Below are 9,221 nucleotides of genomic sequence, written 5' to 3' on the forward strand. Positions count from 1 at the left end.
GGTTACTCCTCCTCAAGAGACGTTCACATGCACCTGCTTCGGCACGGTTTCATGCGAAGCTATAATTGTTGGACCAAGCATGGAGAAAGAGGGGTTAGAATGGAAGAAGATGAAGAAGGGGATGATATCGATGACAACTATCATGATCATTTCGGTGATACTTTCATGGAGGATGATGCTGAAGGTGGGGAAGGGTTAGGTGAAGGTGAAGAAGAGGCACATGATGAGCCCGCTGATGATCTTGGTCGGACCATTGCTGATGCACGGAGACGCTGCGAAACTGACAAGGAGAGGGAGAATTTGGATCGCATGTTAGAGTATCACAAAAATTCGTTGTACCCAGGATGCGATAATAGTCTGAAAAAGCTGGGCTGCACACTGGATTTGCTAAAATGGAAGGCACGGGAAGGTGTAGCTGACTCATCATTTGAAAATTTGCTGAAAATGTTGAAGAATATGTTTCCGAAGAATAACGAGTTGCCCGCCAGTATGTACGAAGCAAAGAAGGTTGTCTGCCCTCTAGGTTTAGAGGTTCTGAAGATACATGCATGCATTAACGACTGCATCCTCTACCGCGGTGAATACGAGAATTTGAATGAATGCCCTGTATGCACTGCATTGCGTTATAGGATCAGAGGCGATGACCCTGGTGATGATGTTGAGTGCGAGAAACCCAGGAAGAGGGTTCCCGCCAAGGTGATGTGGTATGCTCCTATAATACCACGGTTGAAACGTCTGTTCAGGAACAAAAAGCATGCCAAGTCGTTGCGATGGCACAAAGAGGACCGTAAGTCCGACGGGGAGTTGAGACACCCCGCTGATGGAACGCAATGGAGAAAGATCGACAGAGTGTTCAAAGATTTTGCAGCTGACGCAAGGAATCTAAGATTTGGTCTAAGTACTGATGGCATGAATCCTTTTGGCGAGCAGAGCTCCAGCCATAGCACCTGGCCCGTGACTCTATGCATCTACAACCTTCCTCCTTGGTTGTGCATGAAGCGGAAGTTCATTATGATGCCAGTGCTCATCCAAGGTCCAAAGCAACCCGGGAATGACATCGATGTGTACCTAAGGCCATTAGTTGATGAACTTTTACAGTTGTGGGGCAGACCTGGTGTACGTGTCCGGGATGAGCACAAAGAAGAGGAATTTGACCTACGAGCGTTGCTTTTTGTAACCATCAACGATTGGCCTGCTCTCAGTAAACTTTCGGGACAGACAAATAAGGGATACAATGCATGCACGCACTTCTTACATGAGACTGAAAGTGTACGTTTGGGTAATTGTAAGAAGAACGTGTACCTGGGTCATCGTCGATTTCTTCCCCGAAATCATAACGTAAGAAATAAAGGCAAGCATTTCAACGGCAAGGCAGATCACCGGCCGAAGCCTGTGGAACGTACTGGTGCTGAGATATTTGATATGGCCAAGGATTTGAAAGTCATCTTTGGAAAGGGTCCTGGCGGACAATCAGTTCCGCGGGGAGTTGACGGGCACGCACCCATGTGGAAGAAGAAATCTATATTTTGGGAGCTAGAATATTGGAAAGTCCTAGATGTCCGCTCTGCAATCGACGTGATGCATGTTACGAAGAATATTTGCGTGAACCTGCTAAGCTTCTTGGGTGTGTATGGGAAGACAAATGATACAAAGGAAGCACGGCAGGACCATCAACTTTTGAAAGACCCAGATGACCGGCATTCGGAATGGTTTCAAGGTCGTGCCAGCTACGCACTTACCAAAGAAGAGAAGGTCATTTTTTTGAATGCCTGAGCAGTACGAAGGTCCCGTCTGGCTTCTCGTCGAATATAAAGGGAATAATAAACATGGCGGACAAAAAGTTCCTAAACCTGAAGTCTCACGACTGCCACGTGATTATGACGCAATTGCTTCCGATTGCTTTGAGGGGGCTCCTACCGGAAAATGTTCGAGTAGCCATTGTGAAGCTATGTGCATTCCTCAATGCAATCTCTCAGAAGGTAATCAATCCAGAAGATCTACCACGGTTACAGAACGATGTGGTCCAATGCCTTGTCAGTTTCGAGTTGGTGTTCCCACCATCCTTCTTCGATATTATGACGCACCTCCTGCTCCACCTAGTCGAAGAGATTTCCATTCTCGGTCCTGTATTTCTACACAATATGTTCCCCTTTGAGAGGTTCATGGGAGTATTAAAGAAATATGTTCGTAACCGTGCTAGGCCAGAAGGAAGCATCGTCAAGGGCTATGGAAATGAGGAGGTAATTGAGTTCTGTATTGACTATGTTCCTGACCTTAAGCCGATTGGTATTCCTCAATCGCGGCACGAGGGGAGACTAAGTGGAAAAGGCACGATCGGAAGGAAATCAATGATATGTATGGACGGTCATTCTATGACTGAAGCACACCACACAGTTCTGCAAAATTCCAGCTTGGTGGCTCCGTACTTCGAGCAACACAAGAATATTTTACGCTCGGACAACCCGGGGAAGCCTGAATCCTGGATTAGAAAGGCCCACATGGAGACTTTCGGCAGTTGGTTGCGAAAACATTTAATGAATGACAATGATGTTGGAGATCAGCTGTACATGTTGGCCAAGACACCATCTTCGACTATAACGACTTTCCAAGGGTACGAGATAAATGGGAATACATTTTACACCATCACCCAAGATAAAAAGAGCACCAACCAAAACGATTTTAAAATGAATTAGTTTTATTTTTCTGAATTTTTTGATATATTATTTGTATTTTTAAGATTTTAAAATGAATTAGTTTTATTTTTCTGAATTTTTGATATATTATTTGTATTTTTAAGATTTTAAAATGAATTAGTTTTATTTTTCTGAATTTTTTGATATATTATTTGTATTTTTAAGATTTTAAAATGAAAAGTATATGAAAAAGGACCTTTAGTCGCTGTTCGTGACACGAACCGCGACTAAAGGCTCTTTCCGCGCGGGAACGAAAGCGGCGCGAAAGAACCTTTAGTCCTGGTTGGGGACACCAACCGCGACTAAAGGCTTTAGTCGCGGTTGGTGTCCCCAACCGGGACTAAAGGGGGGCATTGGTCCCGGTTGGTGCCACGAACTGGGACCAATGCTCTGTCTATATATACAACACTTAGTACATTTTCCCCCACCTCCCATTCTCCTCTCGACGCTGACGCCCTGCCCCGACACCGATCGACGCCGACGCCGCCAGGCTACTGCTGCGCCGCCCTTCCCCGAGCCTGCACGCTCCCCTAGTGAGCTCCGCCGCCCCCAGTGAGCTCTGCCCCCACTTCCCCTGCCCTACGCCGCCGCCCATGCCCTGCACTGCCGCCGCCGCCCTTGCCCTGCCCTGCGCGCCGCCGCCACCGCTGCCCCTGCCCCTGCGCGCTGCCGCCGCCGCCCCCCAGTGAGCTCCGCTCCCCTTCCCCCTGCGCCGCCGCGTGCTGCCGCCCCTTCCCTGCGCTGCCACCGCCGCCCTTGCCCTGCACTGCCGCCGCCGCCCCTGCCCTGCCCTGCGCGCCGCCGCCACCGCTGCCCCTGCCCCTGCGCGCTGCCGCCGCCGCCCCCCAAGTGAGCTCCGCTCCCCTTCCCCCCGCGCCGCCGCGTGCTGCCGCCCCTTCCCTGCGCTGCCACCGCCGCCGCAACTGCCCTGCGAGTTGCCGCCGCCACCGCCCCTAATTAAAAGAAAATGAAAAAGAAAATGGCATAACTAATTAAAAGAAAAGGAAAAACATCAATTTTCTGTTCTGGTCATAAAAGAAAAGTTAAAAGAAAATGGCATAACTAATTAAATAATTATCCAAAAATTATGTTTAATACCTCAAAATGTTCAGTGAAACATTTGGCACATGTTTTCAACCTTATACATGCAGTTTGACATCTAAAGTATTTCTGTTTTTGTTGTTTTCCAAAAATGGCTGAAATGAAAGCAAAAATGGCGGACGATGAAAGCAAAAACCGTCGCTGCTCCTCCTCTATGTCCCCTTAATCTTATTTTTTAATTCCTTTATACTTAATTAATTTTTACTACATGTAGGAGTGACATATGGCGGACGATAGAGCCGAGCCGCTTAGGGATCCGGAGGCTGAACGTTATTTAATGGGCATCATAAACAGCGAGATTCCTTATGTGCCGGGCTCAGAATATGAGCAAGAAGAGGATGTGGTCTCTTCTTTTCTGAACCTTGACGGTGGAACAGACATTGTCGATGATCAAGAAGGTGAAGGAACGGACATTGTCGACGGAGGTCAACCGTCAACAAACGACGATCTCGAATTGCAAGTAGCAACCACCTCCGGCGAGGTATATATATACATTGAGCCTCTCGTGATACAAACTTACTGAAATGTGAATACATATGTATTAACGCGCGCGACTCTCTTTCTTTTTTTAGCTCTCGGCCGGATCGAGTAGGACAAAGCGTGGCAAATCCAAGGCGATGAAAACAGGAGAAACATATGCCATTGATTTTGTCTGTGAAACCGGCAAGCCCCTACAGCACACCTCAAAGTTTATCAACCAATGCGGAGTCGTTGTTAGAGACAACGTCCCGATCACCGTCCAGGAATGGAAGGAGCCAAAGAAGGCATGTCTTGGTTTCAGTTTTGTCGACAAGAGAACGAAAAAGGATTGCTGGAGAAAGCTTATGGAACATTTCATTCTACCTCCGGAATACAACAAAGTCGATGAATTCGGTAATGAGGTTCCGGGTGTACGTGAGAGGAGGAGGCTAGTTAAAGAGTTCGCTCTTCAGAAGATGGCCGAAGCATTCCGGAACTTCAAGAAAAATTTAACCCGTGACTATGTCAACAAGGGCAAGACTCCGGATTTCAATGGACAACATGAGAAACTGAAAGATGATTGGCCAGAATTTGTGAGGCAAAAGAAATCGGAGCATTTCAAGGAAATATCAAAAAAAAATAAGGATAATGCGAGTAAGAAAAAGTTCCATCATATTATGGGGCCAGGAGGATACCGCCTTTCGGAGCCTAAGTGGCAGAAGATGGAGGAGGACCTGAGGGTGCGAGGAATCCCTCTAGGTACAGAGGGATGGGACCCAAGGGCCAAAAGCTGGTGGTACGGGCATGGGGGATCGCTAGACCCGGAGACAGGGGTGTGTGTTCACCGGAAGAAAAAGTTTGCTCCCACCCAAGCCCTTATTGACGCAATGACCCAAGCTCAAGAGGGCTTGATCAAGTTCAACAGAGAGAAAGACGCACTGACAACAGCCCTCGGGAATGATGAACACGGAGGACGTGTACGAGGCAAAGGCAGAATTCCGTGGAAAGTAGGGTTTTCCCAGGACAATGACCCGTACTGTTACAGAAGCCATAAGAGAAAGACGAACCGGGATGCAGATCTTTTGGCGAAGTTTGCATCGGAACTCCATGAGTTGAAGCAGACCGTGCATGAACTAGTAAAAGAAAAATCGGCTACAGGGCCGCATGAAGATCATGAAGCGGATCGCGGAAGCCAGCAGCGGAGAAGCAGCGTGGCTTCCACGGATGCCCCGCCTGGTGCTAATGCACCGATGATCGAGATTCGTGCACCGGAGCCTCACTACCCCGTGGATGATGTAAAGGAGATGAAAGAATGTGATCTGCATTATCCGGTGGGGAACGTTTCCACGAAGGTAGCTACCGGCAGTGCTTTACCCTGTACACCTGGAGCACTCCACCACAACAACCCCATTGCATATGGCTATGCTCGTGTCACGGTGGAAGACATAGTCCAAGAGTTTGAGGACCTGGAGATTGACAAAGCTACAACCGAAGGGGAGAGAAGACCTGGAGATGTCAAGCGCCAGATCATTCTATGGAAAAAGAAGTACATAGTGTTTCCAGGCGAGGCGCCAAGGCGAACAAGTCCACCCCCCTCCGATGGTGGTGGTGGTGGTGGCGGTGGTGGTGGTCGTGGTGGTTCACCTACACCTCCTTCACGCCATTCGACGCCGTCCCCCGATCCACAACCTCCGGCGGGTAAGCAGCCGCCGCCCCCCAATCCTCCTCCGGCGGGTACGACGCCCCCCAATCCTCCTCCGGCGGGTACGACGCCCCCCAATCCACCTCCGGCGAAGAAGCAGAAGCAGGCGGACAGCAAGGAAACCCGCTCCTGGACTATTAACCCAGACCCTTATGTACCTAAGACCACAAGGGTACCGGAGCCATCACTGAAGCCTCTCCTCCCAAGGCCTTGGGAACTTAGTGAAGCTGAAACCAAATTGGCCGCGTCTGCTCATTATGAGAAATGGAAGGCGGATACGAAGGCGATAAAAGAGCCTGAGCCCAAGCAAGTATTCACTGAGAAGCAAAAGAAGTGGGCTAAGGATTTTTTGACGACACCGTCCCAAGCCGAGCTGAATATGCCTGACGACTATGGACATGAACTTCGTAGGCAAGCAAAAATATTGAAGGAGGAGAAAGAAGAAAGAAAAAAAGCGGGAAACAAGTTGACCAGCTCGGGATGCAGAATAAACAATCGATCCCCCCGCTCATAGTGAAAGCCGGTCTGGAAGAGGACCCCGAGATCATAGCAGCTGCGGCAGCATTTGGATTGACTATAGCGAGTGCCATGAAACAAGCGTCCGAGATGGGTTTGACTCTTCGTGCCTTCTTAGGCCTTGAGGATGCGCCAGTATGTGAGATAGCATTACAATATGTGCGGAATGGGCCTCTCGTCGAGCCTGCGCGGGAAAAGAGTCTACCACCACAAATGTGAAATCTGCTACGTTGGTACAAGCAATTCATAACATGGGCTGACAAAGAATATGTTTATGCGGATGTTACAGAGGAGCATCACACCAAACGGTACTCTGTACAAGTTCATATGAGTGAATTGTTCCAGCTGTTCAATCTGCGCGAGCTCGACAAATCTATCCTGAGTTGCTACGTTCTGTAAGTGATATATTTCTACCTCATCTCGTTCTTCATTGCCTGCACTATATATATATATATATATATATATATATATATATATATATATATATATTTTCCTAACTATATTGTCGCGTACGCTATTATGCAGATTGAAGATTTGGGAATGCAAAATAAGAAACATCCATGATGTTGGGTTCATTGACCCACATATCGTTAATGGACATGTGTTACAAAATCACCCCGAAGACATGGAGAAAGACTTGTACAAGTTTCTTAGAAAGAATCAACTCAAAAGTCATATTCTATTTCCTTACCATTTTTGGTTAGTGTTTCTCTCTTGTGCCCATTCTCTTTTGTTTACTCCATGCATGGTATGTCTAATCGATGAGTTATGCACGACTGTGCATGTAACGTGTCCGCAGGTTCCACTGGATTCTGCTAAATATTGAACTTCACACCTCCAGAGTTCTAATCATGGACTCTATGGATTCGGATCCACGCGTTGGGCCGACATGAGAAAAATGCTGCAAAAGTAATTATTTTCAATCATTTGAGCTCTATATTGATCGGTCTCTTTCGTTCATTTCCTAATATCAAGTAACTAATAACTCCCTTGTTCATTTAATTTTCTTTGCCTTGTAGGGTTTGGAGACGGTTCTCAGAAGAAATTGTCGGTGAATTCAAACATGAGCTAGATTTTAGAAGGTTAGTTAATGTGGATAAGCAGCCACCGGGGACCAATCTATGTGGATACTATGTTTGTGAGAACATCCGGAGACACACCTCTGAGCGGAAGGCATCGGATAGCGTGCGGAAGGCGACGGATAACTTGCGGAGGAGGCTTAGTCCAGAAGCTCGCTTCCGACCAATTCAAGATGAATTAGCAGGATTTTTCATGAGGGAAGTCATCAATCCTAAAGGAGAACACTATACCGAGGACGAATAAATTTATATGCATACCCGAGATTGAAACTTGTTCGAAGTTGTATATGGTCATCCGTCCTAATTGTGTATGGAAACTTGTTCGAAGTTGTATATGGTCACCCGAGATTGAATATATATTATATATTCCTCTTGAATTCTTCTTGTTTGAAATTTCATATTTATGTATATCGTAGCGTAGAATATGTGTACTGAAACTTCATCAAAATTAAAATAAAACACAAAATAAAATATAAAAGAAATAAAACACTACAAATTAAAAAGAAACCAGGTTTGGGGGGGCTAAAACCCTAAACCTGCGGAGGAGGCCTTTAGTCCCGGTTAGCCACGAGAACCGGGACTAAAGGTCCTCCGCCCCGACAGACTCCTGGCGCCCACGTGGACGGGCCTTTAGTCGCGGTTCGTAAGAGGCGCGACTAAAGGGGGGGAGCCTTTAGTCGCGCATATTTAGTCCCGGTTGCACAGCCGGGATTAATGGCCTTTGCGAACCGGGACTAAAGGCATATTTTCTACTAGTGTTAGTTTTTGCTCCATCCAATAAAATGATCCTTTCCTCTGTCAAGCTATATGTGTTACATATTTGACCATTTTTGTTTTGTAAAATGATTGAAATTCCCTCACTTCAATTACTGACATTGTAGAGATAGGTTTTACCAAATTTAACTTCCATGTTTCATTCCTTCATATAGGACAGAAAATTCAAACCAACCTCTTGAAAAAATGGACGGGTGCGGCAACGCGCGCCATCCATGATCTAGTATATGTGAAATCGTGCCATGCTATCCTGTTTAGTTATCCATCATATATGTGAAATTGTGTCATGCTATCCTGTTTGGTTAGAAAACATAAATGTGAATTATTTCATGCCCTCTTTTATTCCCCACTATCCATTTCACCTGTCTATCATATAATGTATGTACATTCAATTACTTTTCTTGTTTATCAGCCATTTGAATTGGAGACGGTGATGGCAGTATCTAAGGGAGTAACAACACGATCTTTAGAAAAGATAGTGCTACCAGTTGATGCAGATAGAACCACGATTGTACTTGCCCAAGAACCAGCCCCACCACACATAACCCAGACTCTCGCAGATTGTACCCCTACCCAGTTGGATAGAGAACCAGCTACACCCCTTCTAACCCCAACCCCAGCAGATAGTAACCAGTTCCAGTTGACACAACACTGTCACCACAAAGCACCCAAACATGAGCAGTTAGTAAGGGAACTGCCGTGCCCAAAGCATGCGGACCACCACTCCAAATCCCAACTCAACGCTTAAAGAGAAGAAGAATTGTTCTCAGGTCAGGTTCTGTAGCTGTTCATACTCCTTTGCTCTTGCATCACTGTATTTACTCATACCAACTATTTTCAAATTTGAAGGATGGAATTGAATCTCCAACGGCGCAACGGGTATGTTTTAAACCTGTT

Source organism: Aegilops tauschii, chromosome 2 (genome assembly GCF_002575655.3).
Source record: "Aegilops tauschii subsp. strangulata cultivar AL8/78 chromosome 2, Aet v6.0, whole genome shotgun sequence".
Taxonomy (NCBI): domain Eukaryota; kingdom Viridiplantae; phylum Streptophyta; class Magnoliopsida; order Poales; family Poaceae; genus Aegilops; species Aegilops tauschii.